Here is a 20,571-nt window from a genome sequence, read left to right as displayed (position 1 = left end):
TTTGTCGCGTATAAAAGAATAATATAGCATACCGAATAAAGCATAATGGTAAATCTGCTAATCTGCTAGTCCTGAAACTTTGAGGAGAAGGTTGAAAATGGCACCACCTTGTGCAAAATCTAATCATTACAGTTGATTTAAAAGCGCAACTCTCTGACTACATACACATATATAAACTGCAAGCGACACGACAAACTACAGCGGCTCTATTATAATTAATAACTCTGCGACGCGGTGAAATTATCGGCGTTGATTACAAGTTTGTCGCGTCGCGTCAGATGGGGTTTGAGGGTTGGGGCGTCGCCTTGGCTCGACCCGGACCAATCGGGATTCCGCTCAGTACTTTGTAAACAACACAGTCGCACGCTGGATGAAAACTTTACTACGAGAGGATGTCGCGTGCCGAGGACAGCCAGAAAATCATTCAATCAGGTAGGGAGCGTGTTTAAAACCTTTGCAGGTTGTCTGAGCTTAAATTTTTGTCATGTCGTTGATACGAGCACTTTTTTCATCTCTGAAAGAACGAGCGCAACTAACAATGTTGGCAGACATCCGGGACGTTTGTCGGTGAAAAATAGTGAACGCTGGTGTATTTGGCTAAATCTCAGTTTGTTGTGACACAGAGAGTAACGTTAGCTTTAGGAGTAACTAAAGGGATACTCATACTAAGGTGGTCATTTTTGGTTCGCTATTCTTTTGTAAAAGAACGAAGCGTAATGAGATCCTTATCGTAGCTAAGTGATAAACTCTTGCGCAATTGAGCCCTGGGGAGCATCGGTGGGCGGCTTTGCGCTTTGTTTTCATTATTACTTTAATAATCGTGAATTTCAGAGGTCAGAATGTTTAGTCCACATTTTCAGGACTGTTAAAGATATATGAAAGCAAACGTATGGCTCAAAATGTGAAGGATATTCTAAATTATACAGTCATGGGAATTTTATGTATGGGTTCATGATGTAATGCTTGTTTTTGTCCGGAAGTTACTCAAAATACGGTTCATACAAGAATGATTCAACAATTGTTATATTAAAAGTTTTATTAATATATTTCAGTGTGTGAATTAACAGCATTTTAGATTTTTTTTTGTAAGAAAAAAACGTCTAGGTGGTGTAACTGTCCACAGGCTGTTGCCTAAGTAAAAAAAAAGTCTAGTTAAAAGGCTAAATTTCTTTATTTATCTAAAAAAGTGTTATTTTATAACATTCGGCCTGTATTTAAAAAAAAGCAGTAGAGCAATGTTGTATCAAAGTCAGTGCGGAATTACCAATATAGAAAAGCCCATTTTGTTGTCATATGCCATTGTTTTAAAAACCATAAAATGTCGTCCTTGAAATGTTGTTAATGTCAAGAAATTTGATTACATTTGTTATAAGTAGTGAAGTAATTTAAAAATATAGTTTTTAATACTTTGTAAATCAAAGTCAGTCTGGAATAACCAATAGGCTATATGTAAGAATGTGTTTTGTTGTAATGTGACATATTTTTTCCTTTTTTATGAAGACACATTTTTTCAGTTATTACACTTCTATTAGATATTACACAGATACTACACTCAGATATTAGTGAAGCTTTTTTTAAAATGTTTAAATTAGGTTAACTTTGTAAATCAAAGTCAGTGTGGGATAACTAACAATAAGCAATAAACCTCAATAAGATTTTTTTTGTCATGTGGTAGTTTTTATTATATAACATCTTTTTATGGAAAGAACAGATTTTGTTATTGTCAAGATCTTTTACTTTAGATATTCATCATTCATCTTTTATAAGAGTTCAAAATTTTAAATGATTTTTGACATTGATAAAGTTGTTGGTCTATTTAAGGTTTAAAAATATATTTTTGTATTTTATATTATGGTTTCACCATTTGACATTTATTTGTCATTAAATTAAGCCATCAAATACAGTATTTTCTATTAATTTTTTTTTTTTTTACATTTATAATTCCAAAATGATTACAAAATTTTATATTTCTAATAATCTCTTGACTCAGGTTTAAAAAAACAAAAATAAAAATAAATAAAATAAAAATCACATTTCTATCATCCCATTACACATAGGCCCATGTATGTGACTATTTGTAGAGACCCAATACGGGCAGGTCCCTGAACTGTGAATGGTGTCACAAGCAGGTCAGAGTAAAATACCTTGGCTGTTATTAAAATCCATTTAAGAACAAATTTTGGCTCAGTTGCTGAACTAATCCAGCTGTGTCTATTTGGTTTGATTGTGTAATATTCAGCCCGGGGAGTCATTTCTAATAACAACACAATGGATGCTTCCAAGTGCACTGTCAAGTTTCAACATCCTCATTGCTGGAAGGTAAATGGCATTCAATTACTGTTTCTTCAGCGTTTGTTTGCTTAAGTTATGCATGCAGTGTTTCCTCTGAGAAATTGGGCCAACACATGCTTTTCCGAATGCAAGCACAACCCCAAAAACAAAACAGAAAATGTCTCAGCAGAAGGCAAGGGGCAGGGCAGGCAGGTGCTCGTTTAAGACATTGAACATGAACACAGGATGTGGGTACAGCCTTCATTTTAGAGCCTCTGCGCTGCACGCACAGCGTTCATCCAGAGTCCTCTCTCCTGAGAAAGAGGAGGAGGGGAAGGATGGGTGCGGGGGATTGTAGCTTCCTGCCGGGGAGCTCGATCAGGAACACAGTGTCTCTGACTCCTGAGACAGATGCAGGTCTTTGTCATTCAGAGAGCAGGCTGAACACTGAGTGGTCCCCACATTGCATCCCAGCACTGTATTTGACAGGACAGAGTTATTTATTTTTATTATTTCAAAGGACAGTCAAAATATGCCTGATTTCTACCAAGAGTGTTAAAGCACACGTCTTGGGTTAAAAGCAAAATGGCTGATCTTTCTGTGGGGCCGTTATGGTTGATTTATCTCCTACGCATACTGTCACCTGCTGTGGTTTTAAAGAGACTTGGTTTCTGAGAAATGACATTTGCTGACTTTCTGTTACTTGCAAGATCTGTGTCTCGGTTTGGAAGAACGACATACGAAATCATATTTTAAAACACTAGATGTGTATGTATATATATATATATATACACACTTATTTAAAATATTATATTTAATTGTCAGTCTGACAAGATGTGTGCCTAGAAGTTGTTGAGTAGCTTTTTAGAAAACATCCCATCAAGGAATTTTGATCACCTATTTCAAAGTGTTGAAGAGAATTCCATTAATTCATTTGGGTAGTGAAAATGTTCGCTCAACGTGAGCATCCTCACACTCATACCGTTCATTTCTTTGTTTTGTTTGTTGTTCTTCTGAAGCGGAAATGACGGTAGTTGTCTTCTGAGCAGCTGTTTGTGGGTAGCATGACGGGCTCATCTGGGGAAACTCAACGTCATTGTTTCCTGGAATCTATGCTAATGAAAACAAATAAACATTAAAGCAGAATTTGTGAGACAAATATTGCCATAAATAGGCCTTAATCATCATAGTAGTATGAATATGTATCTATATATAATATAGATACACACACACACACACACATACTAACACAATACATATAGTTTAAAAGCAGTTTTCAAACAATAGTAACTTATTACATTGTACCTTTAAGCAGGCTGAAAGTCACAAAAGCAAGCATGGTTAGTTAGGATGAGAAAGAACCTTGAGGTGAATCATAACATATTGGTCAGAAAACAGTAATAAATTCCCCCGGGAAGTTGCTGAGCAAAAAAAATCTCTGACGTGTGAGTTATTCATTATGGTAAATGGTTTGTATTATAAACAGGAAAAGCATGGCTCAAATCATACATGGGAATTTTTTTTATATATATTTTTTTTTACTCTATCTCTTTAGTAAAGTCTCTCAATCTGGTTTGACTCCTCGCTTTCAATTTGTGCTATAAACATTATAAAAAATTGTGAAATCTGGTTTAGTTAACCCAACAGCGTGTTGTTTATTCTCAACAAAGAACGTGACAGCCTAGCTTTACACAAAGGATTACGGAAACCTGAGACATTTCTTTGAAAATGCTGCCCTCTGGAGGATGAAAGATTGTGGTCAGGGACATAAATGTTTGCGTTACACTAGAGTCAGTCTGGTGACACATTTTTTGTTTACTGTAAGTAAATAAATATTGAAAGCCGTTTTGTTCATGCCATATTTGTTCATATTTAGCTTATAATTTATATGAATGAATGTGATATAAATAATGAACACATCAACCGTGTTATGAGTAGTAACTATTAGTAATAGTTTAGAATTGTCTTTTTATTATTATTGTATTATTATTTCCTTTTATATTTTAAGTTTTCATTTACATTTTAGCTTAAGTTTTAGTAATTTTTTATGTACTTTTGTCATTTTGATTAGTTAAAAAAATATATATAGACCAGATATTTAATTTATTTTTCATTTTAGTTTTAGTAATAATAAGTTTAGTAAGTTTAGTAGCAACTTCAACTTATTTTGGTTGGTTGCCAAGACAACATTTGTAATTTCCGTTCTAGGTTTTAAATGTATTTTAAGGTTTTTTTTTTTTTTTTTTTTTTTTTACATTATTTTATTTAAACTCTATTTTACTTACGGAAAACAATTTTCACAGTTTTTCTTTTCTATTTAATGAACAATAACAATACTGTAAAAAAAGTGTTCTTATTGAATTATATTTTAAATATTTTAATTTTGTTGCTACACTTGACAAAATATCTGAAATATCAATGAGAAATAATAACAAGGAGAATGACCAAAAAAATGTGTGTGTATGTATGTATATAAATGTGTGTGTTTAAATACGGATCCATTGTACCGCTTTACCACTTGTTTTCCAGTAGGTGGCAGCAAACACCTACTCAACTGATGATTGGTGCTCTTCATAGAGGGATTTTCCCTAATATTTTGAACTTTAGTACTTGATATCCTCTGCTTCCTTTAGCAGAATGTATAAAGCACTGTCATATTCACTGCTAGAGGATGCTAGTTTTTTTTTTTTTGCTCTGCCACATTAACAAGAAGCAGCCAGGATATTACCTACACCTGAGCCGTTTGTGGTCCAAGACTGAAAAATAATGAATAAAGTGTCATTATTGACACACAGGATCCAAGGTTCAGTGACATACTGTACATACCCACACGCATAGGGAAAGACCAAGCGTTTACCCGCGTGCCGGGTGAAGTGTGGGATAAATGCAGCTCATTGAGAGACAGTGCTAGATGCTTGTGTGAGACAGAGAGAGGTTTCTGTCTGTAAATGAGAAGCTATGGATGTGGCTAGAGTGTGTGCGTCAGACTGAGAGGATTGTATATGTATTAACGGGCAGTCATTAGAAAACTCCACTGTAGACCTCCTCACCTTCCTGTTGAAGCAGACTGCTCTTAAATAGCTCGCTCTCCACAGCTGCCCGCTAAGATCAACAGCTTAATCAGGCCAGGCTGACTGTAGCCTCTCTTAATTAGAACAAATAAATTAGGGCTGCTCCGATCACGATCGGCCGATCGTTATGAGCATCTCGTCAGTAAAGCCGGTTCTCTAATCAGCGGTAAATTCCATCTGTTACTACACAGAGCCATTGTTAACTGAGAAGATGCGCAAATTCACGTTCATTTCAGCGTTTATTTGCGCATCTTCTCAGTTAACAACGGCTCTGTGTAGTATCAGCTGCTCTATGTGAAATCACGCACCTGAGGGAATTTACCACTGATTAGAGAACCGGCTTTACTGACGAGATGCGCATTAACGACCGGCCGATCGTGATCGGAGCAGCCCTAAAATAAATGAATCAGACTCAGAGTAACAGTGGTCACACACAGGAGTGCCTGTCGACAGGAAGTAAATATTGTAATTAACTTCTGTGGGAAATCACTTTACTTGGTCCTCTGTTGTAATTTGGATGCTGGTTTGCTTAACTAGCAAGTTTTCTTGACCAGTATAAACCAGCGGGTCTTTTTCTGTTGCTTTTAACGCTCATTATCATTTCTTGTCAAAGCTTGTTTACCTCAGGTAATGTGTGTGTGTGTGTGGTTTCAGAAATCTGTGGCACATTCAGAAAGTATGCGTTTATGCTTGTGAATCAAAGCATTCATGTATTCACTTCTACAGTACATCCTTGAGGTTTGAATTCATAATTGTGCATGTCTGGGCCATCTGTGGACATCACTTATGTGTGTGTGTGTGTGTGTGTATATGTATACTTAAATTGCTTGGTAACACAAATTGCTAAACAGCCAATCGCATGGCAGCAACTCAATATATTTAGTCATTTAGATGTGGTGAAGATGACTTGAAGTTCAAACTGGGCATCAGAATGGGGAAGAAAGGGGATTTAAGTGACTTTGAACGTGGAATGGTTGTTGGTGCCAGACAGGCTGGTCTGAGTATTTCAAAAACTGCTGATCTGGGATTTTCATGTTCAACCATCTCTAGGGTTTACAGAGAATTGTCCGAAAAAGAGGTTTATTCCTCTTCTAATACGATTGAGAGTACATGTAAACACTTGATTGGATTGAACCGCGAAACTGAAAGGACTGTGCATGTGCAATGACGCAGAAATAACGTAATGGTGTATTATGGCTCTTCCTTTTGAATAAAGCGTTGTATAAATGCGTGTCCTGTCATTATAATACTCTTCTTTCACTCAGCAACTGTGAAGTGGAACATGACAACCATGTTTTGGATACTCATCTACAGGCAAACCGGGTTTGGCGGGGCAGGGGTGGCAAATGTCTTTTTTTTTTTTTTGCATGATAAATATGAGCAGTACGGCACAGCGGTTTATACGTAGGCCAGGGGTAGGCAATGTTTAGAGTTTAGCTCTAACCCTAATCAAACACACCTGAACAAGTTAATCAAGGTCTTCAGGATTACTAAGGCAGCAGAGAAGTGAGTTTTTTTTTTCAGGGTTAGAACTAAACTCTGCAGGACATTGGCACTCCAGGACCGACGTTGCCTACCCCTGATGTAGACTGTATTTATCTATAAATGGATAAATATGAATTCTGCTGTTAAAACAAATAAAGAAGCTGTGCAGGAGAGTGGTTATTATGTGCAAACACAGTGAAGAAACTCTATATTTGTGCAGTGTGCGCATGTAAAAAAATAAAAATAAAAATCTATTCTGATTTTAAGCTTGTGACATATAAACGTGTGCATCGACCCAATTACTTAATTTAGCATTCATGTAAACACTACAATCAGATTCATCAATTGAAATTAATTCAGTCTGACTGAACCAAAAATTGTGCATTTAAACGTAGCCAATGCGTTCACTTTACTCAAATGGCCTCCATAGTCACTAGATCTCAATGTGGTGGAATGGGAGATTTGCATCATGGATGTGCAGCCGACAATTCTACAGCAACTGTGTGATGCTATTATGTCAGTATGGACCAAAATCTCTGAGGAATGTTTCCAACACCTTGTTGAATCTGTGCCACAAAGAAGGCAAAAGGGGGCCCAACCCGGTACAAGCAAGGTGTACCTAATAAAGTGGCCAATGAGTGTATGTATATATATATATATATATCTTCATCCATCAAAACTTTGCAGTGGGAAGCTAGTTTATAGCACAGTTTATATATATTATTAGAATTTTAGATAATAGATAATAAAATATATAATTATAATCAATTTTTATCCTGGTATAGGCCTTAAAAAGGATTTTATTTTATTTTTTCTGAAATTGCATTTGTAATCCACTTGGCTTAGAAAACTGAAATCTTTAGTGTAAGTTGTAGTTTTGTACTTTTGTAATTTTTTAGTTTTATGTATTACAATGTAGCTTTTTTCAGTATTACTTTTAGTAATTTAATTAAAATATATTATTTTTTTCAAATGTTTTTTATGTTTGTGAATTATTATTATTTTTTTTACTTATTTTGTTGACAAAGGACTGCTTATTGATACAATACATACACAAATACAGAAGAATTAATAAATTGGAAGTTGTTTGTAAACCACTTGGCTCAGAAACCTGAAATAGCACGTTTAAATGGCCATGGTGCCTCTGGTTTGTGTTAGCTTTAATGTGTAGTAACAATACTGCTGTATATAAGTACTGTTTAAATCCACGGTGTGTCCATTTAGATAGCAGGATAAATGTGTATGTGTATGTTCTTACACAGAGAAGGCAGGCAGCACAGTGTATGCCACTGTATGGGAACCTGAGGGCACGTCGACTGAGAACTGCAGTGATGGATGTCTGACTCTTTCCCACAATCCCGCTGTTTCTACACTGTCCCTTCTCTCTCACCACTCCTTATTTCACCTTAATTCCAGCTCTCCCACAAACAAACAGTAAATCCTGACATCACCGCTTCTATGCCACAGACCTCAAGCCATGTCTGATGCTCACAGGGCTCTAAAAGGTGGCTATTGTGCTGCGATAGTTTTTGCCTGATTTTACCAGCGCGCTTCATGAGAAACAGATATGGGACTGGCCTGAGAAGCAAAAAACGGCACCCAGCTGAATAATCAAGCTTTTCTTCATAGCCAGTTGTGAGAACAAGCATTTAAAAGTGTCTATTGCTCAAGTTCAATAACACTGAGAATGAGAGAGAGGCCTTTAACACTCAATAAGTTGTGTAAATACTTCTGTCACAAGCGCTCAATAGATCCTTCTGTGAAGGGGACCGCAAGCGACTGTTCAGTCAAAATTGAACCGCTGGTTTTAAAAAATCTCCATCTGTGGTTTTCTGTTTGGATGGATGGATTCACCAGCCAGGTAGAGTCCTGTTTGAGAGTGTCACCCAGCGGACCAATCAGATGCATCACTGGGTATGATGTCATCACACAATTTTGGTTATTCCTTGGCTTCTTAAAAAAAGTCACTGCATTCTGTGGGACCGGCAGGTACCCCTAAAGGTCCCAAAACCCCTCCCCGGCACAGCAAACTCTTACAGGGGGAACAACCAGAGCCTTTGTTGGCCACTTTGTGGATCTCGCACACAGTTAATATAGACTTTTCCCACTGCCTCTGCCAAAAGTCTGAAGTCATTTAATGAAGTGGCGCTAGGTTTGGAAGGAACCAGTGTGCTGCTCGGTGCTGACAGAATGGAAAAAGCGAGCGCTGTGCGCTGTGCACGGGGCCCTGATAGCTAGTCACCTCCGCGGTGCCGAAACACAAGAACACCATTGAGACCTTGCAGGGATCCAGCTTTAACCTTGACACACCCTGCTCCTGTCGTTGAGCGATGCACAGTTGCACACTAGTTCACAGGGTTGCGGAGCCGGTGTGGGTGCCTTTGTCATGGCGGTATTGGATCTGTTAAGAGTAGCAACTTGGGAGGGCCCATGAAATGAATTAGCTACTGGTAAAGCACTTATTGTGGTCTATTACATAACATTTTATTGATCTCTCTGTCTTCTTTTGAATCGATATCTGGGCCAATGACGTATTATTTCCATGATAAAAGTAAAAGTCTTTTAAAAATCTAGTTTAAAGCTTTGGCCAAATGCGTGGATTCATATGGTTTTGAAAAACTTATGCCATTTTCAAGAAAAGGCGAATGACTCAAAAAATGTCAATGTCAAGTAAAAAGTAATACATATTTTTCTTTCACTTTGAATACATGTTAGAATACACATCTTCAAAATTATTTCCCAAACTGTTTTAAATGTTTCATATGTAAATCTATCATGAATTAAAATTCCTAAAAATTTGAACATTTTTGTGGTGTCAAATTATCTGCCGTTTTAAGAGACAAAAACACATAAAAGGGTCTGAAGGGGTTCTCTCTATGATATCATTTCCTGTGTTAAAGAAAGAAAGAAAGAAATACACACATACACGTTTTCCCGGATGTTGGTTGGTTTCACCACATGGCTTTAATTTGGCTAGTTAAATAATTTTTCAAATAAATAAGAAATAATAATAGAAGAATAAAGCAAACTACTCAAGGTTTTCTTTTTACGAATATGCTTCTTTTAATGTGGATTTCTGATATGAGGACAGTTGTGTCACTCTTACTTTACACCCCACCAAACATATCAAAATGAATTTTAAAATGGAAACAAAAAAATCTGTTATAGATTATATCATTATAGATGAGGTGTACTCAATTCATTGTGTAAATATAATGTATTTGTGATAGTCATGTTGGTTTCATTTGGTTTTGAAAACTTTCATACCATTTTAAAGAAAAGATTAACATGGCATTAATGACATAAATATTCATGTCATGTGGTGTAACCATATAACCAATAAAATTTTTTTTCTAATGAATATGTGATTCACAATCATTATTTTCAGGAATCATGTTATTTATTCATAATGTTTTTGAGAAGTCGCAACACATGACATTTTAAAGGTCAAATTATTGGGGTTTTGAAGATAACTAAGACACATATAAGTGTCTGAGAATTTTTTCAAATATTAATAAGAAGGTTTGATTATTAAATTATGCTGAACTACTTTTCTTTTTTTATTCTGTGATATTAGGACAGTTGTGTCACTCTGAAATGTTTGACTTCACACCCAATCACAAATATCAAAATGAAATTTAAAAGCAGAAATATAAAGTATGGTAATTGCTTAAGAGGTGTACTCAAGCTATTGTATGTGTGAATTGCTTCTTTGGATTCATTTTTAGTCAATTACCCGTCTCTGAATCGTTTCTTAGTCTTCACACACCAGACATCGTAATTGAGTGGTTGTTTGGATGAGAATAAAGGGCCAACTCTTAAACCTCACCATGTTTCTGTTGTTTCAAACCATTTCCTATAACTCTTAACTGAATCCTTAGCTTGTTGCTGGATCTCTCTAGTTTCCCCCGCTCCCATTCAGATATCAAACAGTATGTTCACAGATTGCTTCCTCTTGCGCTTTCCCGTCACGCAGCTGTTTGGTTGCGAGCCCCCCTCCTGCCACCACCAGAACCCTTCAAGTGTCATCTTCCTCGAGTTTGATTCACAGTCCTCATCCGTCTCTCTCTCTCACAGACCCACACTGCTTACTGTTCTCCCCAAACCATTGAGGGACTGTCATCACACCGACTCAGTGTGTGTCTTTCAGAGGGGGCCTTGTTTTCATGGAGGCCATAAGCCTTCCCATAAATCCTCAAACAATGTGGTTTTGTCTTGGCTTTGGATTTTGAGAGCAGGGCCTGGGTGCCTTTGCTGCATCTGCGGGGCTTCTGTCGCCCTGGCTCCACGTGTCTATGTGCCTTTAATGAGGCCTGCTGCCCAACACACACAGAGACGAAGTCATTCACCCTGCCTGCATGCAACTGTGTGCCGCTATGCTGAGTGTTTCTCTTACTGCTGCCCTACTTCCTTGTTGAGGCTCAGATGAACTCGTTGTCTTTAGTCCTGATCCTCTTTGGTAGCCTCAAATTCCACAAATGCTTGTGCAGATGCGATAAGCTCCAAACTCCAGTTAGCAATTATCTGTCTTAAAACCTGTTGCTCTTTCTAGCATATAAATTCATTTCCCAGACATTTTTAGACATGTGTTGTGTTTTGGATGCTAGGGCTCAGGATGAGATGCTGGTTTAATGGTGTTCCCACCAGGTTTCTTAATTAGAAAGAATTTCAACCAGCTCCACAAGAAAAATCACCCTGGTTGGCCAGCAGTTTTGAATAGTAAACATCATAGATGTGCTGGACCACCAGTTAAATGATTGCCAATGATAAACTTCATATTTTTTAGAATGGATAATTTTGGTTTACCCAAAAAGAATGCATTAAAAACAAAGTGTACTTTTGGGCTTTAAAGGAACAGTTTACCTAAAATAAAAAAATAAAATAATAAAAAAAGTATTTCTTATTGTATTAACTTATCTCATTCCAAACCTCTATGACATTTTCTTCTGTAGTGCATAAAATAACATATTTTGAAGAATGTTTACGCTATTTTTTGTTCTATGCAATGAAAGTCAATGATGTCCAAAACAATACTCTACCCCCCAAAACACAGACTCTGCAAATTATGTCATAACATTCATTTTAGGGTGAATTATGACTTTCATCAGAAAGCTGTCAGATTTCTGTTATTTTTACACCACACAACTGTCTGTTGTTACCAATGTCAGTTTCAGTTAAAACACGTTTGACACCACATGACTTGGGTTGCAGACCGTTTTAGATATTTAAGGGATACCCCACCCAAAAATGAAAATTCACTCATCCTTGACTAGTATTTTTCTCCTACACATCTATTGTTTAATTGATTTATCAACTGGGGTTCTTTGAACCGTCATGTTCGCATTGTGGTTATTTTAGAGCACCAACGCTTGAGTTATTTGGTAAAGTCAGAGCTAAAATCATTTAGTGTGTTGCTGTAATAAGACGAGAAAGGAAGAACTCTCTGACTCTTTAAAGAAACACTCTTGATGTATCCAGAATAGGTGACTGTTCAGGTCAGAAGCCTGCTGAGCTCCCCCCAGAGGCTCCGTAGTGCCTGATACGCACTGACATGGAGTGTGTGCGTTTGACTGGAGAGGGGAAAAAACACAAATTGTGCTTAGAGTGTGCCAGTTCACCAGTTTGGTGGTCCTCTTCTGAAGGCTGTTAATTAGTGTAGAATGCAGTCTACAGTTCCACTGCCAGCTCTGATGAAAAGAGAGAGAGAACGGACAGGGGAAATGCAGAGATAGAGAGAGAGATCGAGGGTATAAGGCGAAGACTTGAGTGGCTGCCAAGAGCGAGGAATTCGTGATGGGTTAAGAGAGAGATCCCACATGCCCATGTGGAGTGTGGAGCCTTGTTGCGCTGATGGCTTCTGACCCGGTTCAGCAGGGTTGACTGCACAAAGCGTTCACTTTACTCGGTGAGCGTCATAACATCGGAGCAGACATCTCGGCTCCTTACATCACCGGTTAATAATTCACGCTCTTGCGCTTGACATCGGCGCATTTCCTGCGCACACTAGGAACAGTACACCGCAAGGAGGTCAAACCATGTGATGAGCCTCCAGTTAGCGTGTGACCAACCCAGACGGCACAAGAGTCTTGTGAAGGTCGCTCGAGCCAAGCGAACGCACACGGCACCAGCAAGAGACATCTGAGAAACATCAAAAGCGCTTCTCACGTGTGGGCTGGGAACGTGTGCAGCCTGACCTTATTTAGCGCTCTGTTTCAGTTCTTGTGCACGATGCAAGAGCATGATTTAGCTCTAGTCTCTGCCCGTCACACTCTATTTAAACACTTCTCTGGAGGGTACACCACCCCAAGAGAGCAGTTTCAGAACAACCCTCTTGTTTTAACTGCAATGTGTTTGGAAAACATCGGGCCCAGTTGCTTTGCTCTCACTTCCACTAATTCGGGAGATATAAATGACTTCTGGCAGTAAGACAAAGAAGTCTGCTTATACTTAAAGGCCATACTCTTTTATCGAAAGAAAGCCTTTACACACAAACTCTTGCCCGGTGGCTTCTCTTGAAGGAATAGCAGAATAGATGTTTGGCAGAGTGAATTGAGGAGGATTCCTCCATCAATTATAAAAGCAATTTCGTCACCCTGAGGGGCCCTACGGAGGCCGACCACATTGATGTTCAGGAGAATGGAAAAGGACAAAAAAAATGGAAGAGGCAATATGAACTTTTAAGTAAAACACCACTCATATTTTCTATCTTGAAAATTCGATCTAGTTTTCAAATTATCTTTATTACTAAAACTATAAGTTCTTTACACCACAGACAAGGGCAGAGACATTCTCCTATCAGTATCCAGAAAATACTTAATTGTCCCTACTAATAATTTTGATCACACAATTAAATATATATGTTGTTGTAATTTCAGACACATTTGAAATGGGTAATATGGTACCATTGATATTACCTGAAGACTTAAAGTCCATACGCTAGAAAACTGCTGTTATGTCCCCACCAATGTCAAAATCAAATCTACGCCCTTGTCCTCATGTGACGTAAATGTAGTAACCCAGATGTTAAGCTATTCTATTGTTCTGAATTTTTGTTAAATGGGTACAGCAAAGGAAACTGGCCAAACAAAGCACAATTTTCTCGATATTTGTGTAGTTTCCTTCCATCATGGTTAATTTGGGGTTATTGCTGCCCAGTAACAATGCGGTGAAGAATAGAGCAGATGTCATACTCCATGACATCAAACTCACCCCTGTGCACACACACGTGTCCGTGAGGATTGATTTGTCTTCTGTAGGGATCACGCATATGAAAAGGCATCACACATTTGAAAAAAACAGAAAAACAAAACTGTTGAGTCTGCAATGCAGAAGAAAAAGTAACACTAGACTGACACTGAACAATTTAAAACAACTTTGGTAATGCATGATTGTGGCTATTCATTTGAAGCTAGGCTAGTCATGCTAAAAACCTCCACTCGCAATGCTTGTCATAAGTCATAGTTATAGATAAAGTCAAGGATCCCCAAAAAAAAAAACTAATTTTCAACAGATGTGTTTGTCTTTGAGGAACAGTTTCTGGTTTCTCCAGAGGGTGTTTTTTTGTGTAAGATTTGACGTTCCTTGGATGGTATTTGTGTGTTTTACCAGTCACTAGGCAAAGCTGTATGATTCTTAGATGGGCCATGAGATGCTAAATTAAAGAAGACACGTGTCTAGCCCTGTTTTAGAGAATGTTCTGACTAAAACCCCATTCTTTCAGATCCCATTGTGTTTATAACGATTCAGAGAAATGCTAATTACAACTGAGTCATATAATCTGTAAAATTTAAACAATCGAAATTTGTAATTTATAACAATAATGAAATCTCCATGACATGGCACGGCGGCAAAAGCTAGAAATTAAAGGTTAAGCCTTCTTTCTTTGCGTAAACATATGGGCGGCATTATGCAAATCTTCCCACATTGTGACGTAAACGTGGGGGCATGTTAAAAATGAGCCGTTTTAGTGGGTTGTGGACGAGTCTTAACTTTTATAAAGAATATCTCTCGGGGTTTGAGACTTTAGTCTTTGCAACTTTACAGATCTTATTCATGCACCAAGAGCTTGTAACACTCCAAAGAGAAAAGAAAAATTGAAATCGCATCATATGACCCCTTTAATAAAACAAATCGTGTGAAATATTAATTCAATTGAAAATAACTGTTTTCTATTTGAATATATTTAAAAATATAATAGTAATAGTTTTCAGCATCATTACTTCAGTCTTCTGTGTCACATGATTCTTCAGAAATCATTCTAATATGCTAATTTGATGCTCAAGACACATTTCTTATGTTGGAAACGGTTGTGCAGCTTAATTGTCTCTTTACATGCACGTTTGATCAAAAATTGTATATTTCCTGAATAAACATTTATTTCTTTAAAAAAAAGATGGTAATATCTCAGTTTGTGAATTCTCACTCTGAATTTTTAGAATTGATTGTGATTTATTTAAAAAGACAAACAAATATAAGACACCACACTAAAAAGTTATAGCACAATCTGTGTACTTGCAAGTTTCTGACACTACTTACATAGCAATAAATGTTATTTATAAAAAAAATAACTGTATATTAGTACAAAATACTTTAAGTATATGGTTGCAGGGGTGGCAAAATATAACGTTACAGGTCAGTGTTTCCCACAGAACTCAAAGAGTGATGAGATCTCTGACTGCGTAACTGCTGGCCCAGCTGTCTTCATTTCTCAAGGCGCCTTTTCCTCCACCACTCACATATGACAGTGTTGAAGGTTTTCAGTGAAGTCCTGCCCAGACCTAGAGAGCTACGTCCCACCCAAACACTAACCTGGTGGTGACAGAAGAGGCAAGTCTTCACACTTCATCCTGTCCCAAAGGGGAAATACTGTTCGCTCTCATGAATTAGGCACAGATGCGGTTCGTCTGGCCTAAAACTCTCCTTATATTGCACATTGGCAAAGAGACATTTCCTTCCTTTTCTCATCGTTTTCTTCCTCTTTGCTCCTCTGTACCCCTAGACTGAAAGCTTCAGATGTGTTGCATGCTTATGTCTTTAGTATGTAAGGCTAATGCAGTGCCTCAGCGCTAGTACTGACATCCTCAATTAGCAACTTTCAAGTGTTCTTCAAGAGGCTTCTATTTCTCCCACAAAACCAAATTATAGAAGATGCTCTCTGGATAAGGACAAGTGTAACAATAAACCAAGGAGATGTAAATTTTGATTAATATAATCCTAACAGAGAATGAAGTAGATTGTGCATTAAAATTTTTTTTTTTTTTTAATTTAGAAAGTTTATAGTACTAGGGAATTGACTATTATGCCAATTAAAATCGGCAAAGGATGGAGCAATATTTGCCTATTATCTCATAGCAGTGTTTTTTAGCTTGTTAATGAAAACAAAATTAAATATAGAAAATTTATAGATGAAAAACTAAACCTAAAAGTTTACTAAACCTAAAACTGAAATAAAAATTATAATTAAAATATAAAAATATGAAATTATAACTTATAAAATTATAATAGTGTATGAAGAATACTAAAATAAAGCATTGTTCCTTCCTTGTATAGACAAGATGCTAACCTGAGAAGACTGGTATCATTCTTTCATTGCACAGGTGGTGGCAGCAAATATTGAGAAAATCTAGTCTGGTTCTATGTTGAACTTTGTGGAAAAACCTTCTTTGTGTTAGCAACATGTTGGCTTATAGGCAGCTGCGGGAATGCGTCAGGAGCCCGAGCCGTAGCGTATCTTCCGCCTTTGAGTAAGGGATGGAGCTCTATGAATCATCACCTGCGTCCCATCCAGTGTACAGTACAGCTAGAATGCTTTCCCATTAGCCGCTGGTCATTTTTTTAGTATGTTGCTTGGTGCTGATCTTGCTACTATCCTGAGTTTTCATGTTTAAAAATGCTAACAGAGCCCTTGACTGACCTTCTGGAGCCTAACACCACGTTAACATAATGGTCGCGGCCCGTTTCGCTTTGAAGTCCATTAGCCTAAAGTCCCTGTGAAGTCAAAATGTTAGTTTTGTTTCTTTAATGGTTTCTTTGTTTCTTTAATAGTCCATAGTTGCATCTGAAATCACACACTTGCCTACTATATACAACCCGAATTCCGGAAAAGTTGGGACGTTTTTAAAATTTTAATAAAATGAAAACTAAAAGACTTTCAAATCACATGAGCCAATATTTTATTCACAATAGAACATAGATAACATAGCAAATGTTTAAACTGAGAAAGTTTACAATTTTATGCACAAAATGAGCTCATTTCAATTTTGATTTCTGCTACAGGTCTCAAAATAGTTGGGACGGGGCATGTTTACCATGGTGTAGCATCTCCTTTTCTTTTCAAAACAGTTTGAAGACGTCTGGACATTGAGGCTATGAGTTGCTGGAGTTTTGCTGTTGGAATTTGGTCCCATTCTTGCCTTATATAGATTTCCAGCTGCTGAAGAGTTCGTGGTCGTCTTTGACGTATTTTTCGTTTAATGATGCGCCAAATGTTCTCTATAGGTGAAAGATCTGGACTGCAGGCAGGCCAGGTTAGCACCCGGACTCTTCTACGACGAAGCCATGCTGTTGTTATAGCTGCAGTATGTGGTTTTGCATTGTCCTGCTGAAATAAACAAGGCCTTCCCTGAAATAGACGTTGTTTGGAGGGAAGCATATGTTGCTCTAAAACCTTTATATACCTTTCAGCATTCACAGAGCCTTCCAAAACATGCAAGCTGCCCATACCGTATGCACTTATGCACCCCCATACCATCAGAGATGCTGGCTTTTGAACTGAACGCTGATAACATGCTGGAAGGTCTCCCTCCTCTTTAGCCCGGAGGACACGGCGTCCGTGATTTCCAACAAGAATGTCAAATTTGGACTCGTCTGACCATAAAACACTATTGCACTTTGAAATAGACCATTTTAAATGAGCCTTGGCCCACAGGACACGACAGCGCCTCTGGACCATGTTCACATATGGCTTCCTTTTTGCATGATAGAGCTTTAGTTGGCATCTGCTGATGGCACGGCGGATTGTGTTTACCGACAGTGGTTTCTGAAAGTATTCCTGGGCCCATTTAGTAATGTCATTGACACAATCATGCCGTTGAGTGATGCAGTGTCGTCTGAGAGCCCGAAGACCATGAGCATCCAATAAAGGTCTCCGGCCTTGTCCCTTACGCACAGAGATTTCTCCAGTTTCTCTGAATCTTTTGATGATGTTATGCACTGTAGATGATGAGATTTTTAAAGCCTTTGCAATTTGACGTTGAGGAACATTGTTTTTAAAGTTTTCCACAATTTTTTTACGCAGTCTTTCACAGATTGGAGAGCCTCTGCACATCTTTATTTCTGAGAGACTCTGCTTCTCTAAGACAAAGCTTTTATAGCTAATCATGTTACAGACCTGATATCAATTAACTTAATTAATCACTAGATGTTCTCCCAGCTGAATCTTTTCAAAACTGCTTGCTTTTTTAGCCATTTGTTGCCCCCGTGCCAACTTTTTTGAGACCTGTAGCAGGCATTAAATTTTAAATGAGCTAATTAAGTGGATAAAAGTGTAAAATTTCTCAGTTTAAACATTTGCTACGTTATCTATGTTCTATTGTGAATAAAATATTGGCTCATGTGATTTGAAATTCCTTTAGTTTTCATTTTATTAAAATTTAAAAAACGTCCCAACTTTTCCGGAATTCGGGTTGTAGTAGGTGAAAAACAATTCTAAATTTACAGTATTCATAAAACAGTAGATAAAAAAGTGCATATTTGGTCCTATCCCATGAGGCTATGGCAGAATATTTATGAATGGCAATAATTCAGCACAAAAAAAATATTGATGCACTGCATAGATTTTTGGCCAATCAGATCCTCTCTAGAGTAGGAAAGTCCCTCCCCTGGGTTCCATAGGTATTTAAGGTATTTACAATTGCAGTAAAACTGAAGTAGTGACAGATCTTTTCTTCTGTATTGTGACATAATCAGAGTAAAACAAATTTAAGAAAATAAAAAATTGGGGCGGGGACTTGGTTCTATTAGGTTGTTGATTGGATGGAATCACTACTGAATGCGAGCTTGATGTCCATAGTAAGAAAGGGGTGGAGTTTATGTGGATGAAGTGATTAAAGAATTCTGATATGCATCACCAATAGAAGTCTGTTACTTTACTAGAAGATGGAGTCCATTTTGATTAAAAAGCTAAATTTATTTTTGCTAAATATGTCTTTTTAGGACCTAGTTGAGTTAATCTGAGAACAAAAGCACTTAGATAAAGCCACAGGCACTGGAAATAATGTAAAAGCATTAATCTAAACAGTTTAACTTTTACTTTATTTTTTTTTTACTAAGTCTCTAGGCTTCTCTGTCGATTGTTCACACCCCCAATTGGAATTTATTTATCTGTCATAACTCTTTGCTTCATATGTGTCCAATTAATGCATTTGACGACCCCCTAAAGCAAGAAGAAAACAAGAAAAAACAAACACCAATAAAACTGTAATGATTCTTTTTCTCTCTCCCTCTCTTAAAACTGTTTGGCTTCAAACGAACAACAAAGCTTTTCACAGCGGCCTACATCATTTGGTTACATTAACTCTATGGTGGTTTTGATTGAATGCTTTCTTTGATTTTACTCTTTGAATTAAGCTATATTTCCATTAAAGCCAATAATTTTGGGTTTCTCTACATCCAAGTGTACATATGCAGCTGCTTAATTTCGTCCTATTGCCTATATTGTGCCAGTGCTTCTACAAAGCATGAGAAACGAAGCTTGCTTCAATCATGTGCTTGGCTACGGTTCCAGATGAATTTGAACCATTCTTTTGTTTGTCATCTCATGAGAATATCACCCAAATTTTTATTCTGTCTTACAAAAAGCATTAACCACTGTTACAGTATGTTTACAGTTGAAAACTAGCTAGCTGTTGCACAAATGAACTCTCCTGGAAACATGACTGTCTCAGAGTGCTATGTTGTTTCATAATCTTGATAATTAGGGCTTTGCTAACCCTAAGCTGACTTTCTTTGCTTACTTAAAAGTATGCGAGTGCTTGGACAATGCACTACCAACACACTTTCCCATTGTACATACTTGTATTGGTCTGGCGATAACAAACTTCAGTACTCCAGAGGGCGATAGAGTTCAAATGTCTGAGCTAGTGTTTTGTATGTTCAAACATATGGACATTGCAGTATTCTCTTCAAAATATCAACAGTTGTTCACTTGAAAGAGAAAATTGACCATGAATGAAGAAAGACAAAAACTGTTATAAATTGTTGTCTGCCACATTTCGGATAGCAGCAACACAAAGTAAGTTATCTAGCTAGAAACACCAGTGTTTACATAGGTACGTATGTTTCAGGCCGAAGTATTATGGGTATGTTAATTTTTTGCCAGTCCAAATATATCCATCCAATTTCAGATTCTTGTCTATATGAACTCTAAACTTTGTAGTCCGATTCACATATTTGTTTACATGTACACGATAAATTCTAAACAAAACTTCAGCGCATGCGCAGTGCCAAGTTCAGAACATTTTTTGCCTTGATGACGTATTTAATAAGAAAGTTATTTTCTTTTCGGAAATATTTAGTAAGTATCCAGTCTCCTCCACTGATCAGTTGGTAAGATTTAAATAAACATGCACATTCGTAAGATGTAAAACATATGTAAACATATTCATCATGACGTGTGAAAGGTACGTTTAGATCTGATTAATTTGTTTTCCCTTTGAATGAACTACTTAAGTTGTTAATCAAATTT

General features: G+C 37.3%; 1 protein-coding gene across 1 annotated transcript in view; it reads left to right on the top strand.

Annotated features, from left to right (window-relative positions):
* The first annotated feature begins 231 nt into the window (after positions 1-231).
* Positions 232-20,571, top strand: part of LOC132133670 (G1/S-specific cyclin-D2-like) — a 136,164-nt gene continuing 115,824 nt past the window's right edge. The window contains exon 1 of the mRNA XM_059546573.1: positions 232-432. The gene's annotated coding sequence lies outside the window, so the exon portion shown is untranslated. The remainder of the gene's footprint in view (positions 433-20,571) is intronic.

The sequence above is a fragment of the Carassius carassius genome, chromosome 50, assembly GCF_963082965.1.
Source record: "Carassius carassius chromosome 50, fCarCar2.1, whole genome shotgun sequence".
Taxonomy (NCBI): Eukaryota; Metazoa; Chordata; class Actinopteri; order Cypriniformes; family Cyprinidae; genus Carassius; species Carassius carassius.
Note: the sequence above shows the minus strand (reverse complement) of the source record. Positions and strands in the feature narration are given on the sequence as shown.